The 14069-nt window shown below is 40.5% G+C and overlaps 1 protein-coding gene across 1 annotated transcript in view; it reads right to left on the bottom strand.

The window, feature by feature from the left end:
- The window catches only part of APOO (apolipoprotein O), a 50256-nt gene that overhangs the window by 35515 nt on the left and 672 nt on the right, over positions 1–14069 (bottom strand). The window lies entirely within an intron of this gene.

Here is a 14069-nt window from a genome sequence, read left to right as displayed (position 1 = left end):
CGACTCTGTGCGACCCCATAGACGGTGGCAGCCCGCTAGGCTGCCCTGTCCCTGGGATTCTCCAGGCAAGAACACTGGAGTGGGTTGCCATTTCCTTCTCCAATGCATGAAAGTGAAAAGTGAAAGTGAAGTCGCTCAGTCGTATCCAACTCTTAGCGACCCCATGGACTGCAGCCTACCAGGCTCCTCTGTCCATGGGATTTTCCAGGCAAGAGTACTGGACTGGGGTGCTACTGATACCCAAATCAGTAGGCCAATTCCAAGGCCTGGTCGCTCCCTAAGCCTCAGCTTGGCTGTCTAACTCCCCATGGACATCCCCATCAGGTTTTTCAATTGCTACCTCATAATGAGTTCTCTTTTTCCAAAAAGCTCTTTTTCTCTGAGTTTCCCTACGTCCTTTAATAGCCTTACCAAGCCACACACAAGACAACATCAAAGCAATTCTTTAATGAAACAGTGAAAATAGACTTCAAAGACAATAAGATGCGGTCACTGCTCCCACAATCTAATAAAGTTTGGATAAACAAATAATTACGCCATTTGTGATAAGTGCATTACCAGACAAAGGACAGGAGTAACACAGAAAAAGGAATCATGTACCACAACTGGAAATTCTGGGGAACAACTGTAGAGAGAAAGGAAATCAACAATCAGAAAGTTTGCCTGCCTTCCTGTCTTCCTTTTTTTTAAAGCAAAGTCACCCAACCGATTGATGTTAAGACTCAATGTCACTAGGAACAGTCTCTGTAAAGAGTAACAAAAGAAACAAAGGTTTGGATCATAAGGATGATTTCTCATACCACACTACAATCTTTTCAGTTATACTCATAATTAGCTACAATCTATGGGCTTCCCAGGTGGCTCAGTGGTAAAGAATTGGCCTGCCAAGCAGGAGACCTGGGTTGGATCCCTGGGTCAGGAAGATCCCTTCGAGAAGGAAATGGCCACCCAGTCCGGTGCTCTTGCCTGGGAAATCCCATAGACAGAGTAATCTACAATCCACGGGGTCACAAAGAGTCAGACAAAACTGAGTGTCTAAACAACAACAGCTACAATCTCTAGACGGAACAAATACAAGCAACCATAAACCATGACTTTTACATATCAACATTCTCAATCCAGAAGCTCTCTTTTAATTTCAAGATCAGATGGGGTTTCAACGCTAATCTACTCAAAATAAATAACTTGGTATCAAAACTGTATAAATAAATCTAATTCTTTAATTGCTGCCCATTTTAGCTATTATATAACTAGCTGTCATATAACCTGTACACTAAAATGTGTAGCTATCTCCAAAGTTACTGGATAACATCACTTTTGTATCTATCACTGTGGGTAGAAAATAAATGGCATTTGGGAACATTTTAAAAGTAAATGCCATTTAAAATTAGATATTCCTATATTTACAGGAAATGAGGCACAATTATGCATTTTCTCCCTAAATGTTACACTACTTCTTTGATCCTCAATCAACCTTTTCTGCAAAAATTTCCATCTGAAAGCATTTTTCACTTAAAAACAAAATGCTCTTAATCTGATTCTTTCCAGTTGCTTAAGAGGGAAAAATCTGATAGGGATTTTTTTTTACGCCTATGAAAACTGACAATACTTTTGAGGTTATTCATGTTCTAAAAAAAAGAACATAAAACAAAAAATAGATTATGTAAAAGAATTTAGGGTAAAACAAAATGATGAAAACAATAAACAATTTTGCCCAAATCAGGCTGCATTGCTGTCTTTAGTAATGTGCCATAAACTGAATAAAAAATAAAGAGAAACTAAATGAGTCTGCATTCTCCAAACATTAAAAGAATATGCCCCCCCACCCCATAATAAGCATTCAGTACAGTACTTACATTTGATATAGCAATCCTTTCTAATCTGGAGGGTCACACACCAAACTGGTAACAGAGGCTTTCTCTTAGAAGAGGATTAAAGGGACGCAGATGATGGAAAACAGATAATTATCATAACTGTACTATTTGACTTTTTACAAGGAAAAGTTATTTTAGCATGATTTACACTATTTTTCAAATAGGTATTTTCTCACCTCATACTCCTCGGGGTGGCTACTATGAAAAAAAAAAACAGAAAATAAAAGTGCTGGAGAAGATAAGAGAGAAACTAGAGCCCTTGTGCATTCACTATTGGTGGGATTATAAAATGGTACAATCACTAAGGAAAACAACATGGAAACTCTTCAAAAAATTAAAAGCAGAATTACTGTATGATCCATCAATTCCCCTTCCAGATATAAATGCAAAAGAATTGAAAGCAGGGCCTCAAGGATGTATTTGCACACCCACGTTCATTATTTACAACAAATAAAAGGTGAAAAGTCACCCAACTGTCCATGGACAGATAAATGGCTAAGCAAATGCCATATATACATACAATGGAATATTAGAACCTTAAGTGAAATAAGTCAGTCACAAAGACAAATACTGTATGATTTCATCTATATGAAGCATCTGAAGTAGTCAAATTCACAGAAACAGAAAGCAAAATGGTGGTTACCAGGGGCTGTAGGGAAGGAGAAAATGTGGAGTTGTTGTTGAATGGGTATAGAGCTTTGGTTTGGTAACATGAAAATCTTTTCTACAACAATGTGAGTATATGTAACACACTTGAACAATACACTTAAAAATGGTTAAAATGGTAAATTTTATGTTATATGAGTTTTATCACCATAATTAAAAAGTATGGAACTTAAGAACAATGATTAAGGTGGTAAACACCAAAAAAAGCAACCAGAAAAAAATACAGTATACCTTTTCCTCCTCAAAAATAAGTTTTTTTCTCTCCAAAGTAGTAACCTTGATAGATCATATCAGAATTTACTGTAACTATTTATATAACAAATTAATAAAGGAAATTCATTTTCAATATGTGATCATACAGCTTTCATTTCTAAATGCCTTCACATCAAATTTTAAGACTAAGAAAATGTCTCAATATATCTGAAGCAAAAGCAAATTAGAAAATGAAATAAACTAGATTTTTTTAAAGGGGTGGGGGATTTGTGAGGTTTTTGAAAATATCAAACTAAGGATGTCTATATAAGTATGCCCAGAAATGAGTCTGAAAAAGATATGACAGTGGTTAATATACAGGTGGTGGGATTAAGGATGATTCTTTAGAATTAACTGAATATCCTGAAGTTTTTGCAATGAATATTAATTTTATAACATGCAAGAAACAAAAATGGCTGGTTCCTGAGGATATTCTAAACAACCTGCCAGAGAATGCAATGGTAATTCCAAATGAAAAAGGATAAAATGTTTGATCAGATGACATTTCTGGAATAAATATACTGATCAGTGACAGCATGTTTGGAAGAAACGTATTGACAAGGTAATTAAATCTGTCCTCTTAATAATGACTATATCGACAGGCCCTCATCTGCATGTAGAAATCTGGAAGCCCTTACACTTCAACAAGACAAACCACAATCATTTCGATCTGTTTCACGGTGAAGGGACTATAAAGTTAGTATTTTAAGAGTTCAGACTTTAACCAACGAAAAGAAAAACTGTCTTCCAACTATGACAAACAGAACTTATCTTATGAGAAACTCTGAATTCTGTTAATTCTGTGCTGGGGTAACTGATATTTCCTAGTTCTTCCTCATCCACTATAAACACACTGTGATCTAAAGAGATAAGGGAAGAAAAAAACCAAGGCTATTTTCAAGATTAACATTTTTTTTTCCAGAAAACCACCTTCTATTTTATCATTGGAGGGCAGAATTCACCACAAAATTAGGTCAGCAAAGCAAAGCAAATATGTTTCATCTGCAATTGTTTCATCTTTTAAAACAGTTACAGAATTTTGTTGAATTCGCACACAAAAAATAAATAAATAAACTTGTCTGATAAACAGGAAGGAAACCTCAGAGCCAAAGAGTGAGATAATTGTTCATTCGGGCCGGTTTTGAGTCATCTGGTTGGGCTGTACTGGTTTCACAGACTTGGAACAAAGATGACATATAATTTACCATGTAGCAAATTTATTCTGAACTTCCTCATTCAGACAGAAATTTAACAGTGCTTACCTAAACCCAAATGGCATCCCAAGATCCATTCAATCTTTTCTAAGTTAAGGAAATATAGGTAGCAAAAAAAAACACACAAGGGAATATTTACTTCAAGACTTCCCTTTCAAATGCTTCTACATTTTCTAACAACTAAAAGGATTTCCATCTTCTAAGAGGAAGAGGTATTCTGTCAAAGTAAAGTCTATCTAGACCCAGGTTTCTTTTCCTAACAGACCACCGTGTGCACAGAGAACGTTGAACTCACTGACAACTGCCCTCAACCTCATCTCAGTTATTCACAGGCTTCTTATCCTTCAAAGAAAAGGAAACTGCAAAATTCTTTTGTAAAAAAAAAATCGTGTGCAAGGCTCAAATCAGCTGATGGCAGTCTAGACTCATAATGAAAATCTCTGCGAAAATAAGGAACAAAAACAGGAAAAGTCAATATTTGGACTAAACACAGCAACTTTTAACAGTGCTCCCGAACCATGTGACTCTACCAACAGGCTCAGTGTCAATATTTGCCAAGTGAGGTAAGCCATTAGCAAACGATTTAGGAAACTTGTTGGAGTCCCATCACTTGGTGTTCACCTACTCACTCGCCAGTTTAACCCATGTCATCAAATGACACATGAAGCAGCACCTTTAATGGGAAAGGAGATTCATTTCAGCAAGCACAAGAAAAGCGAACTGTTATTTCACAAGACTGACATCTACGGCGGGGTGGGGGGGAGAAAAATCAAACTTTACTGTTTTCATATATCCTACTTTAAAAGACTGTTCAAAGGAATGAATAGGAACATCTGGAAAAAAGAAACCACTGTGTCTGTGTCCCAGCTAAAGCAGTGAGCATGCACTTGTAAACCTGTCTCTAGCTCCCACAGAGGGTTCCTCATCCTCACCCAACCAAACAAAGACGTCCTTAAGTTGGAGCCAGTGAGGGCTTGGAACAAAACAAACTGCTTGCTTCAAAGAGTGAGAAAGAAGGAGGAAGACAAAGGGTGGCTGTATTCAAAGTGCCTTTAAAACAATATTCATTCAAAATATAACTTACTGTCTATAGTGCTATTATCATGAAAACACAGCTTAATATTCAAAGTTTTAGGCTGTCAGCATAATGAAAACTAGACAACCCTTGCTCTAAATTTCTCCTTCTACAAGTTTTAGTGTACAATGAACCAAGTTTTGAAATCCACCACACTATGTAATCGGCAGTTCAAGGTTTCTAATAAAACTGGCATGAGGCCATGCAGCAAAAGTGAAAAACAAGTAGTTTCCAAATTCTAATATATATCTCAAGACTGAGTTTTTTTCCTCCCTGAAAATATCCATATGAAGTTTCATGTTGTATGCACTAACCATAAATTTCCACTTTAGCATTACTGGGGAAAATCAACTGATACAAACTCTTCTAATGCCTTCATTAAAAAAAATCTTTTGGCACTTTCCTGTCATATTGTAAGTCAATTCTCAAGTTTCTGAAATAGGTATGTATCATTGCTACAGAGATTTCTTGTGCACCTAACTACTTGTAGTAATTTTAAATGTACTGTACAAACAAGTATCAAAGTTCATTTCTCAGGCTCTAAGAAGTCCCAGCTAGCCTAGAAAGGGCATGGGTGTGGAGTACATATACATGTAATTAAAACATTAAACCTTTAAATCATAAAAAGTCAGTAAATATGCTTAGGTCTCATGGGGCAATAAATTTACCATAAATGTCAAGTGCATTATCTACTGTTCCCCATTTTGTCTCTGCTCCCCGTTCTTTTAGGTTAGAATTCATCTACTTCCTCCTTCTCTTCTTCCATTGTTAGCTTCACGTGAGAAGCTATTTGCATTTTCAAAGTCGTTGGGAAGAGGGGCACAGTGTCCTGAGCAGAATTCAGTTCCAAATGAGAAGTGAATTTACTCAAGTTTGAGCTACTTTTTATAGCCCTAGGTCGATAGTGCTAACCTGAAACTCTAGATCATTTTGGTGGACGGGTATGATGCAAAAGGGGTCAAAAGTACCTTACTTCGGTTTAGTGCTTGGCAGTTTACCATTCTTCCTACATGTTATTGCATCGAAACCTCCCAACAACCCTGTGCGATATGTGGGGCCACAGCACCCTGATAAGTGGACTTGGGGAGATAAAGAAACCTCATTAAAGTTGCTCAGCCAGAAACCAGAAACACAACCAGAACCTGAGCCTGTGCTTTCTGACTGCAGCCTGCGGTATAGAGCAGTTTTTCCTTCTCCTTTGTGATCTACCACCCAGCATCTTTGAAGGGTAAGAAAGGAAGAATATTCAGTTAGATCTGCATGTAAATATGTTTTTATGTGAGCAAAATGTATTCACTATAATTCCTCAAGGAGAATTCCCTCAGAGATACTTAAACTGTAAGGGCAAAAAAATCTTTATTTCAAAATATGTGACATTTAATATTCAAGTCAAATAAAGTTACAGTACTTCTTTTCCAATTTACAGATGATTTTCCTTTTCCATTTATCAGTGTAATTCTCCCCTCAGTTTATACTAGTAACATACTATTCATAATAAGGAAATTTATTTCAGAAAGACAGGCAATAAAGGCATTACATCAAGACCAAACAGTCACAAAGCATATGCGAGGTAATAACACCTTATAGCCAAGGATAAGGCCACCTCAGGCCCTTCTGAGGAGTGAGCTCTGAGTACAGGTCACATCTCTGTTCTACAGGAAGGAAGTGACATAGACCAGCTCTCACTAGGCTATCTCCTGGCCCTTGAGGCATTTGATGATTCCTCTACCTTCAGCCCACACCTCCTCAGGAAAACTCCACCCTCCTGGGTTCCATGTTAACTGATTACCACCTCTAATGTCCACAGAAACTTCTAAAAGTCCAACCTATTCAAAAGCAAGTTATCATCTCTTTCAAGCCAAACTCAGCCTTCTTCCACTTTCCCATCTCATTCAATAGTTCTAACAGCCACTCAATTTTCCAAGCCAAAAGCCTGGGCAGCATCCTGAAATTCTCCTTCTCCCAACTCTGCCACATGCAATCAAATACCAAGTTTTGACATTAAAAAATAATTTTGGAAAGTCCCAAGACTGTGCCTCCTATACAAGACACCAACTAAAAGATATTAACAGCTCATGTCTACAGAGCACTTACTTTGTACCAAACGCTGTGCTAAACTCTGGGTCTGAGTTAATGTAAATCCACACAACAATTTAAGGTTGATACTAGTCTTTTGCAGGGGGTGGAGCAGGGGGCGAGGGTGCGGCACCAACTGGCGTGTGGAATCTTAGTTCCCTGACCAGGGACTGAACTTGAGCCCCCTGCATTGGAAGCACAGAGTCTTAACCACTGGACTACCAGGGAAGTCCCAGGTTGCAACTAGTCCTATCCTTCTTTTACAGATGAGGACAAAGCTACAGAGCACTTTAGTATCTCACCCCAGGTTACACGGTGAAGCCCAGGTTTTATCCTGGCACTGAACTCTCACCTGTGTCCTTGCATGAGCTTTTTCTCTCTGCTTAAAAAGGCTCTTTCAACCTTCTCTGCCCCATTTCAAAGACCAGGACCAGAGCATGTTCTCTACCAAGTCTCCTGATGCCCCCTGCTGGTGCTTGTTCCTCTAAGTCAGTACTTCTCAAGTTTGGCTACATGCCCTACAAACTAGATGCCTAGAGCTCAACCCGAGATTCTCATGGCATTGGTCTGGTGCAGTCTGGGCACAGGGACTTATAAAAAACTACCCAGTGAGGGCTTCCCTGGTTGTCCAGTGGTTAAGAATCCGCCTGCCAATGCAGGGGACACAGATCCAATCCCTGGTCTGGGAAGATCCCACATGCTTGGGGCAACTAAGCCCATGAGCCACAAATACCGAAGCCTGCACCACCGAAGCCTGTGCTCCACAAGGAGCCTCGGATCTCCACAAATGGAGAAAGCCCTTGCACAGCAACAAAGACCCAAGGCAGCCAAAAATAAAAATAGACAACATTTTTATAAAACTACCCAGGTGAGTCTAACATGCAATCAAGGTTGAGAACTACTGCTCTACATTTCCCTGACTCTTACATCAGAGCACTTGTTCCAGTGCATCCAAATGAACTATCCCTATCTGCCGCTGATCGCATCATGAGCTCCTAAAACCTAGGTTTCACAGTCACCTGAGGGGCTTTTTCAAAACTAGAGGTTCCTAGACCTCACTTAAAAACTCAATCAGATCCATGAGCAGCACCTTGGAGACTGTCTCACAAATAATTCTGCTATGTGGCCAAATTTGGAGATTCTCTCCCAGGTTAAAAAAAAAATGGGTCATTTCATTTACACCTGGCAAGGTACAGCAGAGTGCCCAACTCACAGATGAACTAACTGTGATAGACATATGTGCAATGAATGAAATCTAGTAACATGAATCTGGAGACTGGGTGTATGAAGTCAATATTCAAGCTTCTGGCAGCAGCACTTGGAAAATCTGCTTCCTGCAATAGAAAGTAAATACTGGAAAAAAGTGAAAGTGTTAGTCACTTAAGTTGTGTCTGATTCTTTGCAACCCCATGGACCATAGCCCACCAGGCCCCTCTGTCCATGGGATTTCCTAGGCAAAAATACTGGAGTGGGTTGCCATTTTCTTCTCCAGGGGATTTTCCTGACCCAGGGATCCAACCTGCGTCTCCGGTATTGCACGCAGATTCTTTACCATCTGAGCTACCAGGGAAGCCAAAGCACTAAACCCTGGGCAGCTTTTCAAACGTGTTTTGTAATCCACCAGCGCCCCCTACTGACTCGAAGATGGATAGCTAAACCAAAATAGTGGTTAAGAGTTTCAATATTTTAATTGTATATGCATATAACATATAGCGTCACTGATTCGAAGGACGTGAGTCTGAGCAAACTCCGGGAGTTGGTGGACAGGGAAGCCTGGTGTGCTGCAGTCCATGGGGTTGCAAAGAGTCAGACACGACTGAGAGACTGAACTGAACTGATACACATAACCAGTCATGCAAACTTTACTTTTTCCATCAACACCTATATCATCAACTCTTCTGTCCTCCAGTCCTAGCTGACACAAGCTGATAAACCTGATCAGTCCCTACCATTCTCTCATCCCCACTCCCAGGCTGCAATCATAAGAGAGGGCTAGTAGCAAGCTCTCAGAAGAGCCCTCAAAGCCTCTCACTTATCTTTTTTGCTCTTTGGTCAATGCCTCTTCCAAATCTCACCATGCTCATAAAATCACTCATCTGGAAAACAAACCAAAAAAAACCATTCACTTCCCAATTTGCCTCAGTTCTTGCTATTCAAATTATGAAAGGAGACAAGCAGTATCTAAATCACCCAGAAGCCTGTCAAAAAAAAAATGGAGACTCTGAGGCCCCCACCCAGACCTCCTGGATCAGAATCTGCATTTTAACAAGAGTCGCATGCACATTAAAGTTTGAGGAGCACTGGTCCTCACCTACTAGATTTGACACCTCCATTTTAAAAAAGATTTGTTTATTTATATATTTATTAGTCTGCATGAGGTCTTAGTTGCAGCACTCAGGATCTTCGTTTTGGCCCACAGACTCTCTAGTTGCAGTGTGCGGGCTTAATTCCTCTGAGGCATGTGGGATCTTAGTTCTCCAACCAGAGACTGAACCCACGTCCTCTGCATTGCAAGGCAAATTCTTAACCACTGGACCACCAGGGAAGTCCCAACACTGACATTTATGACAAATAATTTTCTAAGTAACTCCTGCTATTGAGTTGGCCAAAAAGTTCATTCAGGGTTTTCCCATATCAGCTTGCAGAAAAACTCAAACTTGTTGGCCAACCCAGTTATCTTGAAGTAAAATTCATCACCTAGCTACACATATGTGTTTTGTGTATTAAGTCGCTTCAGTATGTCCAACTCTTTGCAATCCTATGGACTGTAGCCCATCAGGCTCCTCTGTCCATGGGATTCTCCAGGCAAGAATACTGGAGTGGGTTGCCATTTCCTCCTTCAGGGAATCTTCCCGACCCAGGGATCGAACCCACATCTCTTATGTCTCCTGCATTGACAGGCGAGTTCTTTACCACTAAGGCAATGGCGACCCACTCCAGTACTCTTGCCTGGAAAATCCCATGGACGGAGGAGCCTGGTGCGCTGCAGTCCATGGGGTCGCTAAGAGTCGGACACGACTGAGCGACTTCACTTTTACTTTTCACTTTCCTGCATTGGAGAAGGAAATGGCAACCCACTCCAGTGTTCTTGCTTGGAGAATCCCAGGGACAGGGGAGCCTGGTGGGCTGCCGTCTATGGGGTCGCACAGAGTCGGACACGACTGAAGCGACTTAGCAGCAGCAGCAGCAGCAGCAGCTGTGCCACCTGGGAAGCCCTACACATATAAGTCCAAAAAAAGAGACCAATATATTGATTTGATGGTAACACAATGGAGAACGAAAAGGAAAGATTTATAAGCATTATATTTCAGCATGTTCAACACAACTAAAAGATGTGAAGAACAGGGACTTCCCTGGCAGTCCAGTGGTTAGGACTCTATGCTTCCACTGCAGGGGGCACAGGTTCAATCCCTGTTTGGGGAACTAAGATCCCACATGTCACATGGCATGCCCCCCCAAAATTTTTTAATAAAAAAGATGTGACAAACCAACCAAGTTTCTAAAACATACCCAAGGCAGGTGATACCATCTAGTTGAGAAGCAGTGGTCTATCACCACTGCCATCCTTCTTTCCCTACCATCTCACAAGTGGAAGGGACTCTCTCTCTTCCTTTTCAAAGCTGAGGGATTCTCTTTTGTAAAAGTTTCTTCCCTACATTCTTCCCAAGGCCATGGGGTGTGTGTGTTTGCGTGCATGCACACTCAGCCGTGTCCAACTCTCTGCGACATCATGGACTGTAGCCCGCCAGGTTTCTCTGTCTATGGGATTTTCCTGAGGCCATAAACATTGCCAAATCTTGAATACTGCAACAACCACAAACAACTCTAAAATCTTGACCAAACACGTCCCTCTAATTACTATATTCTCCCTACTTCCCTTGACAGCCAATCTTCTAAATTGCATTAACTCATCTTTCAGTCACCAACCCATATTAATCTAGTTTTCACTTCCACCAGTAAACCTACATGTATAAAGATCATGAAAGTCTTCCAACCAAATTGCCCAAATCAGTGAACACTTCTCCAAACCCATCTAACTCATCTTTCTGTAACGGACATTGCTGTTGCACATCCAGTTTCCAGTGTCCCACTGTGTTCATGGATTCATTTCTCTCCCAAGTGATTAAGGTAGAGTGACCCCATCCTGAGCTGATTCTGTTTTGTCTAAGCCCATCAGGTCATGCCATTCCCCAGGCACTGGCTATTGGGTAAGGTGCAGACACCTGACATAAGCTGATCCAATCAGATTGAAGGAAGAGTGTAGTCCAAGCCTGAAGTTTTGTCCTCTTGCTCTAGTGGATGAGAAAGTGTGTGTTACTAGTAGTTATCTTGCAAACTTAAGGGGAACCAATCTTACTGCGGAAAGCCAAGAAAAGAGATGGGGACCTTGAAGACATTGTTGACCCACTGGAATCCACCCTTCCCCTGGATTTTTTGAGATAATTTTCCTTACTGTTTATGCCATTGGGTTTTCCCAAATTGAAAGCATCTACTCCTTGGAAGGAAAGTTATGACCAACCTAGACAGCATATTAAAAAGTAGAGACATTACTTTGTCAACAAAGATCTGTCTAGTCAACGCTATGGTTTTTCCAGTGGTCACGAATGGATGTGAAAGTTGGACTATAAAAAAGGCTGAGTGCCAAAGAATTGATGCTTTTGAACTGTGGTGTTGGAGAAGACTCTTCAGAGTTCCTTGGACTGCAAGGAGATCCAACCAGTCCATCCTAAAGGAAATCAGTCCTGAATATTCATTGGAAGGACTGATGCTGAAGCTGAAACTCCAATACTTTGGCCACCCGATGCGAAGAGCTGACTCATTTGAAAAGACCCTGATACTGGGAAAGATTGAGGGCAGGAGAAGGGGACGACAGAGGATGAGATGTTTGGACGGTATCACCGACTCAATGGACATGGGTTTGGGTGGACTCCGGGAGTTGGTGATGGACAGGGAGGCCTGGCGTGCTGCAGTTCATGGGGTGGCAAAGAGTCAGACACGATTGAGCAACTGAACTGAACTGAACTAACAAACCTGAACTTCCCTCTTCATTTTCTAAATATCACTCTTATGCCCCTACTTCTACTTATCAAAAGTTGCTTTTCAAAAATTTCTGGCCTCCCCTCTTCCTCCTCCTTACATTTTGGTATCCACCAAGGTTTGTTGTGAGCTTTTCTACTCAAAGAAAAAAAAAAAGTTTCAACAATTTCAGCTCCCTTTATCCTTCCCTTGATACAGCAGAACTAAGTCAGTGGCACTTTCCCAATGGAGTACCACTGCTGCTGTTCCCCAACTCAATCAGTTGAGGAACTCCTGTCTCTCAAAACTTGCCTTGTCTGAAGTCCCCAGGGCTTCCTTGCTTTTTTGCGCCATAGACCTCTTCAGCAGTCTGATGAGCACTTTAGACCCCTTCTCCAAAAAATGCTTCTAATTGCGTAAAATCCCAATTACAGTGCAGTATAATTGTTTTCAAGACCAAAAATCTGATAAAGTAATGCGTTTCTTTATTAGCTCATTAAATAAAATAGTGAGTCTTATAACTACTATACTCTTGATGTAATGATGAATATAAATGATATTTGGAGATCTGCAACAACTATAATGTGATATGACAATGTTTGTGACATGCACTGGTCCTACTGACTTCAACTGGTCACAGGTACTGCTAATACTACTGTAGCTTGTTGCTGTAGTAGCTATTAAATGAATTGCTCCCAATGAACCCTATTGTCCTCATATCTATGCTCTGTGTAGTCCCCCACCATACTGACTCGGCTTGGCCATGTCACTTATCTTGACATCAGCAAATGTGATGCAAGCAGGTGTTCATGCCTCAGGATAAGCCTTCTTGGAAACCAGTAACCATGTGAGGAAGCCCAAGATAGCCATACTGACAGGCCCCAGGCCCACTGATACGGGAGAAAGGCCACCTTGTAGTCTAGCCACCAGCTGAATTTAGAACTGCCCAGCCAACCTATAGGTGGTGAGAAATAAAAAATCATTGTAGTTTTATCCAAAAATGGATAACTGAAACAGTTACCTACATTCATAACTGAAGGAAATGATAAACTTCACCAGAAGATTAGTGAAAAAGATTATATTTTCCCATCAAAGTTCAGGGACCCCCGAATTCTACCCACAGACCCTCTGAGGGAACGAGATCCACAGGTTGAGAACTCCTAGTAAGACAGACAGATCCTACTCTCCTTTTACTACCACAGTACATTAATAACAATATAAACTGATCATAGCATATCTTTAGTTGTTGCAACCCTAAAATTGAGCCAAACTCCTAGCACATAAGTGTTTCAACACAAATTTATGAAATGAACACAAAATGCTTTTGTGATCTGTTGTTCTAACTAAACTGTGAGCTGCCTGAAAACAAAAGCAAATACTTAGATGTCACTCCTATGTGCCAGGGCCTCTTCCAAGTGCTTCACACCTAATGTATTTATTCCTTGTAACAACCCTAGGAGGTAGAAGCTAGTTCCCCAATTTCACCAATAGGAAATCAGGCCCAGTAAGGCCAAGTGACTTGCCCAAGGTCACACAGCTGCAAAGTGGCAATGCCACAAGTGGAAGGCCAAATCCATGGTCTGATTTTATACTGTCCTAATGCCCCCAAAGCACATCGCAGCTCAATAAAACATTTAAATAGTACAATTCTGACATTTCATTACCACTATTTTACAGGTGCACTGCTTCAAGACTCGCTTTTGTAGACTCCTTTCTAATAGCCTGTGATTTGTTTTTCGTGATATACAAATACCATTTACTCTTTTTAAAGGAGAACAATGCCTTCATATTAAAATGCAGATTTTCGAGACAGTCTTCACTGTAAAAGTCAACTTCTTTCAAAAGGACACGAGTTCATAAAATGCAAAGAAAGAAGTCAATCTGTTCATACTATGT

The sequence above is a fragment of the Bubalus kerabau genome, chromosome X (assembly GCF_029407905.1).
Source record: "Bubalus kerabau isolate K-KA32 ecotype Philippines breed swamp buffalo chromosome X, PCC_UOA_SB_1v2, whole genome shotgun sequence".
NCBI classification, from domain to species: Eukaryota; Metazoa; Chordata; class Mammalia; order Artiodactyla; family Bovidae; genus Bubalus; species Bubalus kerabau.
This window is presented reverse-complemented; position numbering and strand designations above follow the sequence as displayed.